Raw genomic sequence first — 18,986 nt, 5'->3', positions numbered from 1 at the left:
TGGATATGCCAGACACAGTAACAACAAAGTCTCGAACGGAGACGTTACTGGGCCCGCTCGAGCAAATCGATGATCAACAGGAGGGCCTTTTTACTCAAGCAATGATTCTAGTAACTAGCATAATTCCAATTAGTAACGAATACTGATGATTATTCTAATATCGTTTTTCCTTTAAATACTTCCATTGGTGACATACACTATTATGGCACCATTACTTTCATGACAAAAGACAACTCAAAATTTCTGTCAAGAGATTATATAAAATGAAGATGTATGTTGCCTTCCTGCTAAAATAAGCCTCGAAGAACTCCTGATATCCAAGGATCCACGTGAAGGAACTGACTTTGGGTCTCAGGTTGGCTCGTCAATGTGGGACAGTATGTGCCCCAAAAATGGGAGAAATAATCTTAGCATTTGGAACTCTTGCAATTGCAGACTTTGTGCTCAAGCTACTCATCTCTGCAGCATGGATGTTAAGAGCCATGGCATGTCATAGATCTGGCTCTCGAGGATAGACCAATTGCACCAGACAGGCAAAATCTCTGCTTCTGTACGACACACATTCCAGTGAGTTTTGATTTTCTTCTTTCATGCAGTAAATTGCTGCTGCTACAATCTAAGAAGCAGTTACTACTTATTTTTTGTTGTGTAAATGGATAAATAATACATTGTCTAGTATAAAACCCTGTTGCACTTGGCAGATGCTAGATAAGTATTTTTTGAATGGCTAAAGAGCTTCTCTCTTAATACCATTATAGTAATAATACCAAACTTCAGAGTACATTGTTGTGGCTCTTTTTCCTCTTCCAAATAGAATAATTCAGATTATTTTTTTTCCTCTACGATGCCTTGATCAGCAATCAAAACAAACAGTATAAAATACATTAAGTGGTAAAAGTTTATTTGGGCAAAGAGACACTTTCATGAATACCTTGTGATTAAACGTAATGTAAGTATGCTTTAATGATGTTTATGCATGAGAGTACATCCATGGAGATTATCTAAATGGCTGCTATGAACACAATACTAGTCATGAAGCCAATTTTTAAAATCACTGCTGAATATAAGACTGCACCTGTTAAAATAGTAATTTTCTGCAAGGCAATTCTATGTTTACCATAAAATAAGCACTAGCTTGATCTTTGATAGGAGCAGAATTGGGTTTTCATTCGAACAGGCAATAAATAGTAGCATGTTCATTCTCAGCAGGCACCTGCCGTTGACCTTGTTCATACACACTATTCCTGGAGAGTAATAACAGGAATGCATTCTTGTATTAATATTGCTTCTTTCACATAAGAGAGCAAAGCACATTCTTTTTGTGTTCAGTATCACACCGAATCCTGTGTTTGTTTAAAGCCTGCAAATTTTGCAAGGTAACTTGAGAAAGTGTTTAGGAAATTAATCAGTCTCTTGTATCTCTCAATTACAGTTGTCAATCCCATCATTTAATTCAGGCTTGATTGTCCTTCTGATTGACCCCTTCTTTTAATTGCAATCCATTTGCCTTCTGAATTGATTATTCTCTGGATTTACTGTTCTGGGTTTCTTGTAAATCCTGTGATCCACTTTTCTATTTGAGCCCTTTATAATCAATGAACTAAACTTTTCCATACTTCGCTGTTGCCAAAGACCAGTCTTAGGGAAGCCCTGACAATAAGGGAGTGACCTGCTACTCTCTGTGGGAAATCAATCTGTAAGTCCACAAAATGGTCATTAGGTGACACCAAGGGACATTTAATAAGTAGGACCTTCAGATGGAGCCCTGTGAGATTTAACTCTTGAGAGTGAGTGGTCTTATTCAAAAGCCAGGTTCTTGACATTATTGTGAGAAAGAAATCAACGACAAAGTTGAGATATATATTAAAGGCACAAAGTATTATTAAATTAAAAGTATATTCTTGAGTCATGTGGGAACTCTTAAAGGAGGATCACTTGCTGTGTTTATGGACATATTTTTAAGGCATGCACCAACTATGAAGGAGGAATATACGTATGTGGTCATATACAGTTAGCATGATTTAAGTGATACTAAAGATATTTATGCCTATATGAACTACTGTAGCACTGTAGCAGTGTCCTCCTGTTGTCCATCGCACCAGTAACGAAGCCATTGTGAGACTTGCTGTTACTGTTTTGGCATATTGAATAGGCAACTGGGAGCTTGCTAGGCTCTGCCATGCGGGCGGGATACTCTCAGTAGCTTGCTGGGCTCTCCCAAAGGGATGGAGAAATCGAACCCAGGTCGGCCGCATGCAAGGCAATGCTATAGCTCCAGCTGTGCTATGGCTCCAGCCCATATGAACTACATGCTTGTTAATAATTTACATGTTCCATTGACATTATATATTTCAGACACATGTGAGTAAATATTTGGGTCTAGTTAAGGGAAAGAAAAAAATATGGAAAGGGATTTAATCCTTATAAATGCTTCAATAACTGGTTAAGTCTGTTTTTTAAGATTCCATTATTAGTAAATTAGTAATTACATAGTTGCTGGTTTGATGTGTTTTGTTTTGTTTTCTCAGTCTTTATTGTTTTCAACCACAGGAGACATTTTTTTGTTTCCTGTAACAGTTCCCCACAATGCCTCCCTTATCTCACTCCCACAATGTACCAGTTCCAAGTAACTACAAATTTTTCCATTCTTATCCGCTTCTGCATTGATATTACTTCATGTTATTTCTTAATTAGAAATATATGTGTGAAGCAAACCAGAATAAACTCTACATATATGGGTTCCATTTTTGTGCCAACTTTTCAATGTCTCGACAATTTTTTTCTTTTCTATTTTCTCTAGCACATAATTTGATCCTTTATGTTGTTCATCAAAATCGCAATGTGACGTTTTCTCATTGCACATGCTTTCCTCAAGTATGTCCCATGACTCATAGAATAAGTAAAAATCATCCTTTCACATTCCTACCCTAGACTATTTTATCTCATTCCTACTTTAGACAAACTGGCAGGCTACCGAATGTAGCCTGCCCACACGGCAGAGTCTGGCAAACTCCCCGTGGCGTACCCAATATGCCAAATACCAGTAACAATGATGGGTCTCATTCTCCTAAAGAGCCTTGAATATAATCTCAGGGCTAGGATGAAAGAGACGTTACTGGGGCCTGCTCGAGGCAATCGACGAATATTTTATATAGAAAATATATAAATATCTGTTCTCTCTCTTCCCTATCACCTTCATTGTATATGAAAAGATGGAATTAAAGTGCTTCTCTGCATGGCTAGTCTCCCTGATTTTGATCTCGTTTTATTGATCAGTTATGAACTTCAAATTTTTCATTGTCTGTTCTTCATCTGTGATTCCTTATTTTCTGTATCTTTTATCTCACTCCTTCTATAAGAATATTCCCCCCTTAAGTTCCTTCATTCTGAGTAATCAAACAACAGCAAAAAAAAGTGTTGAAAAGAAAATAACAAAATAATGAAAATCTACCTTTAAGTTCTTTTAAGTTTCATCTTTAGCCCTGACTAGACCACTTTATTTTTCTCTTCGTATTCAGACTTGCATAAAATGTAATATATTCCATCCCCCACTCTTGGTTAGTCCTCAACATATGTAGAACTTACTCCTGTCCAATGCTCGTACATCTTTCACTCATACTATCTTTTCAATTGAATGAAAAGAATCAGGATTCTCAACTCTAATCCATGGTGCACTTCTCAGTTCTCATCTTTCTTAAGCTATGTTCTCTGTCAAGTACTATCAACCATGCCATTTCATCCTGCGAGTCTCCCATCTTGTTTTCTACCATCAGTCTCTGGATTTTATAAGCATCTCTCTGAACTCTCCCTCTCATTCTGTTGACTGAGCAGTGTTCTCTGTTAATATATGTAGTTTTATCCCATGAGTTTACCTTCCATTTATCATTCTCTCTTTCTTCTCTGTCTGACTTCTCTTCTATCTTTGACTCTGTCTCTGTCTTTCTGTCCTTCTCTCTCACCCTCTTCTGCTCACTCTAAAGTGAATATAACTCAAGTCCACAATATCACAATATTGAAATAGAACACAGTGCTTTCCTCTTTCTTTTCTATACATGCATCAGATGCTAAACTGTTCCTCTAGTATATCCTTCTGTTATCCATAAGCCAGATATGCCTCATCAGAAAACTGAGTCTCTTCCAATTCCTTGACTCTGTTCTCCTTCCCAATCATATTCCTCCCTCTCTGATTTTTGAATACATCTCATCTAACCCTACCAGATTTAGTTCAATTGTTATTTTCTTTTACTATGTTCAGAAAGACATTAAACCCCTATTCGGAGTGGTGAAATACTATGTTTGACATGATATCCAACTCGAGTATGTTTATACAGGGATTCTCAAATATGATCACGCATATCATATGCATTTCCCCTATTCCATACTTTTCTTTATTGTAAGAATTACTTTGAATTCTCTCTCATAATGTGTTTCTCAGGAATTACTTGTTTTTCTTTAAAAAGTACATCAAACTGCACTTTGGGATTCCCATTATCTTCTCAACTAACCCTTAAGATAAAAGAGAGAAAATAGCTATGTTTTATTAATCTTATTTTCTTCAATTCTAACACAGCATCTAAGTTTTATGAGATACCTCAGTGAAAAAGTCAGGACTTTGGGAACAGAATTCAGGCAAATATAAGCATAATTTTTATGTTCCAAAGATGACAACCAAGTACATTTGGTATGTAACACAAAAAGCAAGTGAATAAAGGTGGGATTTTATAGTGAATTTCCTTTATATAATGTCTTTATGTGTTATCAGAGTTCCAAAGCTCTAGATAGAATCTGTGTGGGTGATATTTAAACCTTGAGAAACAAGATGGCTTCAGACCTGAATAAATGAATTTCAAATTATTTCCCAAAGATTTTGACAGTGATGCAGTCCTATCTTATTCAATTATATTATATGGTGTAGAGGAATTACTACCCCATGTCAAAGAAAAATAAATTAGGATTGAAACAGGTAAACTTATGAGTTATTTTAAGCTCATGACACTATCTCTCCTTAGAACAAGGCATTTAACAGTGCAAGTGACAATGTGTTACTTTTAGAATTACTTAGACAAATTTATTATGCATAAACCATTTACTGTCTTCAAAATTCTATTATTATCTGCATTTTATCTAAAAAAACCAAGGAGCTGGAGTGATAGCATGGCAGTAGGGCATTTGCCTTGCACACAGCTGGCCCGGCCAACCCTAGTTCGATTCTTCTGCCCCTCTCGGAGAGCCTGGCAAGCTACCGAGTATCTCGCCTGCATGGCAAAGCCTGGCCAGCTATCCATGACGTATTCGATATGCCAAACACAGTAACAAGTCTCACAATGAAGACATTACTGGGCCTGCTTGAGTAAATCGATGCACAACGGGAGGACAGTGGTACAGTGATTAAAAGTCAACTGTGTTTTGATAGTCACATTGGGAATCATTTATTAGATGATTCACTAGCCAAACACCATTCTTTACTGGCAATGTTTATAAATGTAAAGAATTATAAAAAGAATTTCTATGACTTAGTGTCTATTTATATTTATATTTTTCTCCATAACAAATATATATACATATAAATATATGTACTATATACACATAACTATTTTTACTACATATATACTATAGACACATAACTATTTATTAAAATGTAATTTTCAAGGTCAAAGGCATACCTGAGAATTCAGAATACTGTGATGTATTACTTTGAATTGAATTCTGGAAACTAAAAATGTAAAACCAGTGAAATTCTGAATAAATTCTTTAAATAAAATAGTACTTTTATACTAATGTTAATTTTTAATATTTGAGAACTGTACCATGTCTTTTGCAAGGAAGAAAGAAAGGGGTTGTTAGAATCCTCTGGATAATCTTTGCAAATTTTTTGTAAGTCCATTTCTTCCAAATTAAAGGATGTTAATGCTAACATATTTTTGTGAGTTTCTTTAAAAAAGAAAACCATGATTACTCTGCAACATAGTTAATTGTCTCCTATACTTATACTTATTAGATATATGCATCTGAAAATATATACAAATACAACAAAAATTCTAGAATAGGTGATTCCCAACATCATACCATTTAATAAATAAACATGATCTTACAGCTATTCCAAAGTTACTGCCTGAACATTGCAGGGAAAAGGAATGAAGTGCAGGGAGATAAATTGATTTCTTACTCCTTCTGCTAGATAATAATGCCTAACATCTATCTTACTTTTAAGATCAAGGCCAAGAATTCAGGCACAGCCTGGAGGAAAAAAAATCAAAATCAATATTATGCATTATATCCTAGCCACATGTGACTCATGCTTAAATTAATACTCTGGATAAAGGATAGAGTTAGTAATAACAATCTACAATTATTTTTTAGAGATTAGAGTTTGTGATCGTTTCCATGTGCCAAGGTTACATTTTTTCTTTCCTGAGAGGATTCTGTTATATTAAAAAGTGTGAGCATATGTACGTGATGTGGGATGGGGAGGACAATGTGCTAGCAGTAAGGCCAGAACAAAGCAGAATGTAAATGACATAGAAAAATGGTCTTGTCTCATTGTCACCTTGTTATAGCCAGTCACACAAAAATGATAGTTAAAATAGAAAGCTACATAAGCACCATTAGGCATCTGTATCTTTATTTAAGAACATGCAATAAACACCTACTGGGTGTGTACTGTGACATTTAAAAGAAATCTAATGCTGAAGAATGCAAAGGTTATTGATCAACAAACTAAAACATAATCACATTTAATTTTTAATATGATACAGAACTCTTACTGATATTAGTAGGATTTAAGAATAAATAGATGAAAAATAAGTGTGCTTTATTTTCTTTTATTTCCTATGCTTAGCAAAATCTTCCCAGTTTACCTGCAGTTCCATGATTCACTGCCATCAAGAAGGCTTCAGGAAATATTAGGAATTCTGGTGTCGGAGACTGCATTTTACTGATGTGTTTCTGCTCAGCATGCTTGCATCTTTGACGGGAAATTATGCAGTGAAAATGTTCAGAGTGAGGTTGAGAATTTTTGAACACTAAGTGTGCTTTATCTATTTGAAGAGTGGAATGGAACTCATTCTCCGTATCAGTTTGTAAACTTTGAGAAACATGGTCCCTCACTCTCATTGTGAAGTCAGTTAAGTTACAGTGCAAATCTAAAATACTTAATAATAGCTGCTTATTCTCACTGAGTCCTCACCTGCTGTGAGGCATAGTGCTCAGGATTTGGATACTCCTTGCCAATAACGCTGTGCCATGGAAGCATTATTAGCATCCCTATTTGTTATATGAGACACTAAGTATTAGGAAATACTCGGTCACTCCCGTTGTTCATCGATTTGCTCAAACGGGCCCAGTAACATCTTCATCGTGAGACTTGTTGTTACTGTGTTTGGCATATTGAATACGTCATGGGTAGATTGCTAGGCTCTGCCATGCAGGCGAGATACTCTTGGTAGCTTGCCGGGCTCTCTGAAATAAAGGTCAACATCTCAAAATTAAACAGCTAGAAGTGGTGGTCCAAGATTCAAACTCAGGCAGTCTGAATCCTCAAATGCGGACTATCACAATCACTTTTCAGACAATGCTATTTTCTTGGGTCAGTAATTTAATTACTACCTTGGAATGCCCACGCCTATAAACAATAAACAAAATTTGTTCTCATTACTTGAAAAGAAATTTGCTTTGGACAATGCTTTCTCCCTCATTGTTTAACCTCCCTGTTTAAAAATAGTTCTATTTTTTTTAATGAAGAAGTGTAAGTGTTTTAAGCTAAAATGGTACAGTAGAAAGCCAGAACAATAATACAATGGGCAGGGTGCTTGGTTTGCAAGCAGCCAACGGTGGTTTGGTCCTACCCAATAGGTGCCCTGTGCCCAATAAGAGTAGTCCCTGAGTGCATAGCCAGGTTAAGCCCTGAGAACTGTTGAATGCAGCAAAAAATAACTTAAAAATAAATAAAATAAAGTGGTCCCAAATGCTATCCACTGGGGTCGTGGGTAGCATTTGCTCAGAGATCTGAAAATACTGTGTTAATACAGCAAACACCAGGTAGAGAGGAAGGAAGGAAAACCATGCTTTCATGTCATACAGGAACATAAGTATCACGTGAGGCTTGTAGCACCACAATTGCACAAGGATATTTGTTTTTATTTTTATTTTATTTTATTGAATCACTGTGAGATAGTTACAAGTTAGCATGTTTGGGTTACAATCACACAATGATCAGCACCCATCCCTCCACCAGTACACATTCCCACCACTAACATCGCCAGTATACCCCCCCCCTTCCCCATCCTCCCCCTGCCTCCATGGCAGATAATATTCCCCATACTCTCTCTCTACTTTTTGGCATTATGTTTTGCATTACAGATACTGAGAGGTTATCATGTTTGTCCATTATCTACTTTCAGCACATATCTCCCATCCTGACCAATTCCTCCAACCATCATTTTCTTAGTGGTCCCTTCACTATTCCAGCTGCCTTCTCCCCTCCGTTCATGAGGCAGGCTTCCAACTATGGAGAATCTTCCTGGTTCTTGTATCTACTCTCAGTCTCATGTTATATTATTTTATACTCCACAAACGAGCTCAGTCCTTCTATGTCTGTTTCTCTCTTTCTGACTCATTTCACTTAGCATGAAACTCTCCATGTCTATCCACTTATTAGCAAATTTCATGACTTCATCTCTCCTAATAGCGCACAAGGGTATTTCAGAAACAAAACAACCCTACTCTACACAAGGAGAAAAAGGATCAGCTGAGATGCCTTCCACAAGCACTGTCCCTGTTCAAGAGTCATGTGCTCTCATCTATGTACTATTCATTTCTAAAGAAACAAAAAGAAGCTCCATATTTGGGGCTGGAGATGTGAGCCCAAATTGCTATTCTTACAAACAGCACCATTGAGAGACGATCAGTAATGTGTTCAGCAAGGATTTATGTGGACGGTTGGGGAGTCAGGGAGAAATCAACCAAGCTGTTTCACAAAGAGGAAAAGATTTTAAATAGAAGGAGAGAGACAAAATTCAGTCAACTGCTATAGAAGGCTGTAAAAATGACTTTCTGGAAAAAAAGTGCTAGTAAGATAATCACCTTTGGAAGCATCTCATCCAAAATCAGTCATTGTGGTCAGGCCAATGATATTCCATGAAAGAAGCACTATAGCACTGTAGCACTGTCCTCCCGTTGTTCATCGATTTGCTCGAGCAGGCACCAGTAACGTCTCACAACAAATTGTGAGACTTGTTGTTACCGTTTTTGGCATATTGAATACGTCACGGGGAGCTTGCCAGGCTTTTCCATGTGGGCGAGATTCTCTCAGTAACTTGCCTAGGCTCTCCGAGAGGGGAGGAGGAATCGAACCCAGGTTGGCCATGTTGGCTATGTGCAAGGCAAACTCCTTACCCACTGTGCTATCAAAAGAAGACAAGGGAGAATTTTTTTCTACCCAAGAAAAATTAAGGTGAGCAAGGAGAGTGTGTTCTCCCTCCCACCATACTTCATGTTATGTGGTTGCTTATTTTGGATAAGTAATCGATATAATAATTAAACCAGTCAGGATCACTGAGAAATGCAGATAGTTGAATTCAGTTATTTAACCTCTAAAATACCTCTTAAAAATAAATTAAATTTTTGCTCACAGGTGCTTGGCATAGATGATCTTTTTTCTACATCTATAGAATGTCCAGATCTATCCTTCTGTAAGCTCCCAAAATACTAGGATGTTTAAAGAGAGTAAGGAAAAAAGCCTCTGTCTTCCCCTTTAAGGTAGAATGCTTGACAAATGCTTTTAATTCTTTCATGTGCTTTGTGACATTTACACAACAAGTACCCCAAAAGGCAGCAGAAAGGAAGGGAAATGTACCCTCCAAAGGCAAGCAATCAGTTGAGAATGATCCTAGTACAGCATGAACCCACTCTGTTTCAATCTTGTTATTTATAGCAGCTCTCTGTTGAAATCCTCAGGCTGCTATTCAGTCTGTGAAACTGGAAGCAAGAAGAGTTTCTAGGAGAGGCCTCCCAGGCCTGCAGTGCTGTCTGGAAGATCCGCACAAACAGCTCTCCCTGGTGTCAAAACCCCCATCTGGGTACTCAATGTGGTGAGAGTCCCCTGCTTTTTTGCCCAATCAGATGTGGATGTGTGGAATCTGATACACACACACCTGTCAGCTCTTCCTCTGGAAAACCAAGGAAAATCCTTGGTTCCTGTTAGTAGCTGTGTTACCCTCATGAACGTGACTGTGTATGTGTGAAACAAGGAAATACAATTTCATCAGAATCATATACAAACCAGGTTCAAATCCTAGATTAGGGAACTTGAAAATCATTGATCAAGACTTATGGAGTGCAGGCTGGAGTGATAGCATAGCAGGTAGGGTGTTTGCCTTGCACATGGCGGTCGACCCAGGTTTGATTCCCAGCATCCCATATGGTCCTCTGAGCACCACCAGGAGTAATTCCTGAGTGCAGAGCCAGGAGTAACCCCTGAGCATTGCCAGGTGTGACTCAAAAGAAAAAAAAAAAGACTTATTGAGTGCTTTTGTGTGTTAAACTCTGATACTTATGGTTGGGCAATATTTTTTCTCCTGTAATTCATGTTGCACTTGGTATATTAGACTACGTATAAGAGTCTAAGAAAAATGAACTGGAGAAATGAGATGAGGTAGAAGATCATGAAGAATAGGAGAAGACAAATTAGGGAAGGTTGACAGGTGACATTGAGTAGACACAAGACAAGAGGGAGAGAATCCCACAGAATTCTGAGGAAATTGTGCACAAATGGGAAGTATAGGGGTCAGGAATGGGAGAATCCTGTTGACAAAAGTAAAGGAAGATGATTATTAAACAAAGCCAGGATATGAGATTATCTTGGTAAATTCCCTTTTGTACCTAGGTTTCAACTCAGTGTGGGAATGATACTATTTAACTTCTGGGTGACTATAAGAAATTGGTCAACAAACATGATGGTGACTTAATACTTCTATTGCAAACCGCAACACCAAAAGGAGAGAGAGAGCAAAGGGAATGCCCTTCCACAGGCGGGGAGGGGATGGGTCGACGGGGTGGGGATGGTAAAAGAGGTGTTGGGGTAGTTGGTGGTGGAAAATGGGCACTGGTGGAAGGATGGGTACTGGATTATTGCGAGGCTGACACACAAGAACGAAAGTTTGTAAGTTTTTGACTATATCGTGGTGATTCTCTAATAAAAAAAAAAGCCAAAAAAAAGTGTTTGGTCAAAATCTTCTGGAGAATTTATTGTATGTTCTCTTTAAAGTAGATTGAGGTAGTTTCCTTCATATTCACGCTTACTCTCTACTCTTCTGAGCCTAATGGCCTGCTTTAGGATTTTTATCTCTGTGAATGACAAACTTCGAGGCCTCTGAGCAGCCTGATCAGGGGGTCAGAAATAAGAAGGTTTGGGTATTTCTTTACTGTTTTGGATCTATGTTTTTGTCAGCAGCTACATTTCCCTTATCAACTGAACCTTGTGAGAGGTGATTTATAGTATGAAACATATATTTGGCCTTTATTCCCATTTCTGGCAAAGAGCTTCTGAAACCCTTGAGGTTTCCTCAGTGATTAGAGCTTTAAAGATGTCTTCTATTATTCATCACAGGCTCCTTTCAACCACTGCTGAGCAGATGTAAGTGAGGTGACTTGGGCAAGCTCCGGGTAACCTATGGATGGAGATTGGTTTCCTGGAGAACTGCTCAGGTAATTAGGAAGCTGGATCTTTAAGTCTCATGAGTTACAGAATATTTAATTACTTAATCAACTGAGATTATATAAAGAAGAAGTACTGAAAGAAAAGGGTTTGCAGAGCTGGTTTGGAAAACACAAGTTGGTTCATGGAGACCATCCATGCAGGCCAACAAAGTTCCCCTACATCTGTTCCTACCCTATTTGTTCTCTATCTCTTCCACATAGATATTCAAGAGTTTATATTTTTATAATTAATGTAGCATCTAAAACATAAACTGAGTAGAACCCAAAACAAGAGTCCTGAGACAGACATTCTGGTTTATACCAATTTATCAATAAGCACAGGTGACAAACTGGACAATCTTTGGGTAACTGAAGTGAGAGTGAGGAAGCAGTTTTGTGGAACTGAATCCTTCACCTCTGGGTTCTAATAGTATATCCAGGTGAATTTATCAGAACTGTGTTATACTGTAGATCATTCATTACTATCACTGAATAGCTTGATGTGAAAATTCCACATCAAGATATGAAGCTGTATTATAGTGAAGGACTGCAAGTGGTGGAGATTTTTTGACTGTTTTATTCTTTTTTTTTTTTAATTGAATCACCTTGAGAACAGTTACAAAGCTTTCAGGTTTAAGTCTCGGTCATACAATGATCAAACACGCATCCCTTCACCAGTGCACATGTTCCACCACCAAGAACCACAGTATACCCTCTATTCCACCTCTCCCATCGCCTGTATGGCAGATGATTTCCACTTTACTCTTTCTACTTTGAGTACGTTCAATTTTTTAACAAAAGACCCACCATTATTATTTAGAATTTTCCCCCAACAATCAGACCCGCCGAAAAGGCATCATTCGATAATTTGTTTTCTATTGCTGAGAACGAAGAGCATATGATGTTGTGCAGCTGTGCGATTTTGGATTTCTGATATTTTAATAATTAAGTCCGGAAGGATTTATGCCAAAAGCCACTGGGTTCCAAGATTGGTTTGTGTGCCTCTGGGATCATGGTCATTCCGGAGTCAGAAAAGTTAAAAATTCGTGGGTGGCAACTTGGGGTCTCATCTCGGTGGAGAGAGGGTCCAGTTCCACCCCCCATCCCGTGAGGCCCTGAATCTGTTGTCACTGCAGGTCCACACCTCTCTGTCTAATAGGCTCTGAAAGATGGTGGTCACCATCTTATTCTTAGATTAGTTCTTTACAGGGATTTTATTCCATGTTTTCCATTCTTCTGGAGTCTTTCAATGCTTGTTCCTCTTCATGTCATTTCCACCTAGTGAACTGCTATTTATTTCCACAGTTGTTTGTCTCTGAGGAAGCCCCATCCCTCATTTGGTCGCTGTTTTGTTCCTCCAGTTCTTAATGTGTCTCTGTAGGTGAGACTCTTATTCAAGTTTCCTAATTTCTGATTACAATCAGAAATTCTGCTCCCTGCTAGAATCAGACCGACAAGGTAGGCATTCCACAAATATTTGTATGTTTTCTGTTCTAATTACACAATGATGTTTTTCTTATCCATACTACTGTCATCAACTTGGGGCTGGAGAGATAGTATGGCGGGAGGGTGTTTATATTGCATGTAGCTAATCAGAATTCGATCCCTGGCATCTGTATGGTCCTCCTGTATATAGTAAGTAAAGTAAAGGCCCTCCCATTGATCATCGATTTGCTCGAGCGGGCCCAGTAATGTCTCCATTGGAGACTTTGTTGTTACTGTGTCTGGCAGTCTGGCATATCAAATACTCTCGGTAGCTTGCCGGGCTCTCCAAGAGGGGCGGAGGAATCGAACTCGGGTCGGCCATGTTGGCTGCGTGCAAGGCGAACGCCCTACCCGCTGTGCTATTGGTCCTCCTGTATGGTCAGGTGTAATTCCATAGTGCAAAGCCAAGAGTACACCCTGGGCATCGCTGGGTGTGATCCCAAAATAAAAACAATCCCCCCCCCAAAAAAAAAAACCCATGCTATTGTTGTCAACTAATTCTGCCTATATGAAAACTGTTATCATATTGACTCGTAGATTTTCCACAATGCGTGAATCTCCAGGACTATGGTCATGGTCAGCATAAGAGAAATTCAATCATTTTAGAAAGAAAGGCATAGCTAACTATATGTGAACCATCTTTTGAAGGGTGGAGATAAGCATTCAACAAAACTCCATACTCCATCCTTTGTATTCCTACTTCTGGTTGCTCTAGCTCTTTTTCATTTACTAATCTTAACCCTTGAGACATGCTTTACATATTAATTCTCCACCCTTCCATACCTTGCATCTGAATTGAGATGAAAGAAATGACTCCTTTGTAAAGTTCTTCAATTGTTCCAGAAAAGGAGTCACCCTAAACCTTCAATCCAAGGAAGTTGTTTCTATATCGCTTGCCTAAAATAGTTTCTCCCAACAAAATAATTCTTAAATACTTGCTACAGTGTTCTTTATGAAGAACTAAAGTGCCTGGAGGATAATTAGTTCATTTTATCATCAGAAAGGAAATTTAAATGCATTGAGGCAGAGTGAGTCTAGGACATCAATTTATATTGTCACCTATGAAAAAGCAAAATACTAAAGTACCTTTGAGAATATTTAATTTCCATCTTTTGCATTAGTCGTACTTATGCAAAACTCTGGAGATTTGTCTATTAGAGTGAAAATACTAATAAAACATGTTATTATAATTTCAAATATACATGTACTTCTGGAAAAATACTGGGTCTAATAATCCTTGTTTATCTTCAACCTCATAATGAGAAATTCAACAACTGTAATTTGGTGAAAAGAGAAATCACTGTTTTTTAGCATTTGCTCAACCACTAAGAAGGCAAGGGAGCCAGTTCAGCTATAAACATCGCTGGGTCTAAGCCTCCTGTCACTTAACTAGAGGAGAGAATAGGAATAGTTAGTCTTCTCTCAAATGCAAAACATTTTTTTCCTGTCTGCTCTGACCTCAATTAGAATGTGTTTTTCAACCTGACAAATGATACTCTCCATGATGCAAATGCTTTGCAAAAGTGCAAAATACTAAATTATACAGATATTACCAGTTGAAAAGCAAACTAAGAAACACTAGTATCTCCAGGCCAGCATCTGTAAATTACTCTAGCTCTTCCTTCAGAATTCAAAGGAAACCAAGATTGTTTATTTCCTCTCATTTGGCTTCATGTCAACACCCCACTGTGCACTGTAGGGGTAAAGAGACACCATAAAAAAGGAAGAGAAAATAAACTAGATGATCAATCAGATGAATGAAGGCTTTTTTTCCCCTTTATCCCAGGAGTCTAGGTGCTAATTATTCTGCCAGCTTTCCTACAGGTTGCATAGGAATACTAGGTGAACAAAGTCTCAAATAAAATAAGCACACATCTCCTGAAAAGTTTTCTGATGATTTTAGTCCATTTATATATTATTTTTAATCTCTAAGATCGGTTTATTCTTTATGACTCTTTGAATATGCCTTCTACTCTTTTATTTGCATTTTACCTCTTACTCTATGTCCAATGTCACCTTTTGGAAGAACTCCAACTTCCCAAGAACCCAGAAAACTGGTGGCCTTACATGTTTTTGTTTAAGGGTCACATTCAGCAATATGTAAAGTTTGCTCCTATCTCTAGGTTCAGGAGTTACTCCGGGCAGAGGTCAGGGTACCACATGAAGTGCCATTGAGCAAATCTAATTGAACCTGCGTCTCTGTCTCTTAAAGGCAAGGCAAGCTCCTTGTACACCCTACTATCTCTCCACTTGCAAGAATTTGAAATAACAACCAATTGCTAAGTCTTAGGTCAGACTGCTGACAAAGGTTTAAAACCTTGTCACAGTGACTCTTTATTGAAAACATTTTAAACGGAAATTTTCTACTTCAAATCTTGCTTGGGTATTTCCTATAGGTATGACTGCTATAGAGATGTCGTTTAACTCTCATGTTCCTATTTTAAAATTATGGATTTGGGGGAGGAGGCCATAGTACAGGGAAGCAGGGTGCTTTCCTTGTATGTGACCAACCCAAGTTTGATTCTCGGCATTCCAGATGGTCCCTTGAACCGGTCTAAAAGTGATCCCTGAGTGCCGAACCAGGAGTAAGCCCTGAGCACCACTAGGTGTGACACTCAAAACTGAATCAATATGTAAAATGACAGGTTTTCAAAACTATGTGTTTTACAATTAAAATGATTAAACAGGTTTGGTGATGCAGAAATTCAGTTATGAAAAAAATGGGAGGTAGCACCGTGTTTGAAATTGTTGTCATACTTGGACAACTCAGTTTCACAGGTTCCAGCAGGAATAGAAGCAGGGGCAGCTAAATCTTAAACTATTCAAATACCAGGAGGGGTCAGGTCCCCTCTGAGGAAAGCAGCCTTTGCTCTTGACCCCAGATGTGCTCAGTTAAACTGATCACTGTTCATTTTGACATGGCTGACAAAATAGTTAGAGATTAGGGAAGATGTTTTCATTCCCAGGTTGAGTTTGTTGAAAATATAAGGGTGAAATCTTTTTGCATGGCACACTTCAACACCTCAAAGTTCTTAAAATTTTCATCATGAATTACTAATTTTACTCATGCAATATTTTTGTTTTATCCTCAGTGATGACCTCTTAATGCAGTCATATCTCCAGGAAGAGGGATATTGCTCAAACTCTGAATAAAATTCATTTATACATCATTTGATTATTGGATTTTTTTTTACAAAAACTTGTGCAGGGGTTCTGGAAACATTCTACAGTCCCTCTGGTTTTTCTTGGGCCAGTTAAGCACATACATTAGCAATAAAGATTAGTAGAGAAGAAGATCAAATTGAGTGCTATGTACGTAGAGTTCACATGGCTACAAATTTAGAGTAAATGGAACTGAGGTTTATAGTCTTGAGCTAATGATAGAATTTTTACTGCACAAGTGAATTTTCCTGAGTTGGTGAGTTCTTAAGAATTGCATGAAAGATTTGTCTACAAAACTCAGAAAGTTAAAAAATTAGACTTTATAACATTTAAGTAGGTAGGTCTGGATACCTCCACTAATGTCCAGGCCTCTCCTTTTATCTATATGTGACATTATTTGTCTTGTTTCGTGCGTCCATAAGACCAGATCTTGTCCCTCGACCATTCTTTCTCAGTTTTTGCTTTCTTGGTCCGAAATCTTGTCATTGGGTCTTTATTTGAATGTACCCCAGTGGTTCCCAATAATCCCGGCCCTGTTTTCCTTAAGTCTCCAGCCTGTTATCCAAATGGGGATATGAGCTTTACTTCACCCTGCCTTCTTCTAGACATGGAACATCTCACCTGATGCTGCAGAGTTGATAAATGAGAGTAGTAAATGTAGAAAGAGAGTTAGAGAAGGGGGTCAAGGAAGGAAGGGCCAGGGAAGAAGGGTCATAGAAACAGACCAGGATGGAGGGGAGAAAAGCTCCTTTTTATCTACTGTTATGTCCAATGCCCAGTCATCCCATTCTCTATTTTGACTGGATATCTTCTCAATGGGTGAAAATTTAAGGGACCAAGTCAATTAAGTAGTTCACTTTACCCTTCTACTATTGCTATAATAAGTTAGAGACTTAGACCAACAAAAAGAAGCAAGACATCACATGACAAGAAAGGGATGACATCTTGTAGCAATATTGCCTCTAGATATTTCTGTCTTTAGATTTGTCTGTTCCATACAAGCTGTATTTTCAGAGATAGTACTAAATCTAAGTATTGTTCATTGTAACAGTGCAGTAAAATTGTTTTCCTGAAGCCTATGGTGCCTGAGTGGACCTTAGTAACACATGCCAAAGTATTAGGTATTGAAAAATATCTTGAAATTCTTGAAAAATAACTCTGAACAATTATGAAGTCAACTTTATGCTTCTCCCTGGAATGCAGTAGTAAAACCAATGTAACAACAACAACAATGACAAAACATTTGGAATTCTCGCCATTATGAGGAATTTTGTGAATGTTATAATCTTGTTAGTGAGAGTGAGTTTGAGTGTGCATGGGGTTAAGGGGTTGATTGCTGAGGAGTGAGGCATTAAAATCTCCTTCCTGGCAATAAAACTTACTTCTTTTTATTTTTCCTGTGTGATTTTGAATAAGTTACTTGACCTCAACCATTGTGTGCCTCACTACTTCCTCTATAAAATAAAGATAATAATAATTCTTACCTCACTGGCTCCGGTGAGAGGGGAAATAAGTCAATGCAGTACATAGAATACTACCTGGCACATAATAAATGTTCAAAATTGCCTCAATGTAATTGTCCATTTTGCTTTAAATTTACTGAGTATCTGGTTTCTTCCTATTGCTAGTAAGATCTTCTGTCTGACTTCCTAGGAACTAGGAATAGTACCTGATTTACCTGATAATGAGTAAAAGACACAAATGTAAATCTGCAACACATCAGTAATGCCCATATTCTCATAAAGTTTAGATTCTAATGAAGTAAAAGAGATAATAGGTAAGTATATATTCTGAAACAAGGCCAAAGAGCAATGTTAGACACAGACATAAATATGTCTTTGTCCCAAACTTGACAACTATGTCTTCACAAGGACAACCTTCCTCTTCTGTCCTTTCCGCTAAGCCTAACCCTAACTTGATGTAAAATGGCAGAAAAAATCCCCCATGATGGAGTTGTTTTGTTCATTCTGGTGCTCACTGCCTTCAATCCACCTATTTCCACCTCAAATTACCTTTCTTTTGACGGTGCAGACAAGATGGTTACTTTGGGGACATATATCAAATGTCTTCCAACTTGTTGGCTTATTGTCCACAAAGTCTTTTCTAGACCCTTCACCTTATTTCTTGTTTGATAGGCCCTCAGACTGCAGTACCAACAGACCTTCATAGCTATTAGTCAAGGTGGTACACTATTTAAAAGAAAATCTTAAATGCCATCTTCAGCAAAAAGATAAAAGAATGTGGGTGGAAGCAGTTATGGGAGCTTATCAAATAAAACACAGTAAACAGGGTTGTTAGATTGAAGTTTCTGCTTTCCCCTTAGATAAGAGTTTCTTGAGATTTGCCCATCCTACACTTCCTGGAGTAGAGAGGGAGACTCCCTTACCAGTAGAGGCATCCCTTGTAAAGGTCTCTTAAAATAGGCTGATGACTCCTCGTTTATCAAGATTTGTTTAATGCCTGCCATATCTCCAAAATAAATAGTTAAGAATTATTTTTACCCCAAAGAGGCATCTTTTGGGGGTGGTACATTGTGTTCCCCTTTAAAATTAAATGAGGGAAATCTTTCTTCAGATTGATAGAGCATACATCTCTGATGAAAAAGATAGAAGTGACAAGGTAAAAGTGAAGATGTATGTCCTGAA

Source organism: Sorex fumeus, unplaced genomic scaffold (assembly GCF_029834395.1).
Source record: "Sorex fumeus unplaced genomic scaffold, SorFum_2.1 ptg000098l, whole genome shotgun sequence".
In the NCBI taxonomy this organism is placed as follows: domain Eukaryota; kingdom Metazoa; phylum Chordata; class Mammalia; order Eulipotyphla; family Soricidae; genus Sorex; species Sorex fumeus.
This window is presented reverse-complemented; position numbering follows the sequence as displayed.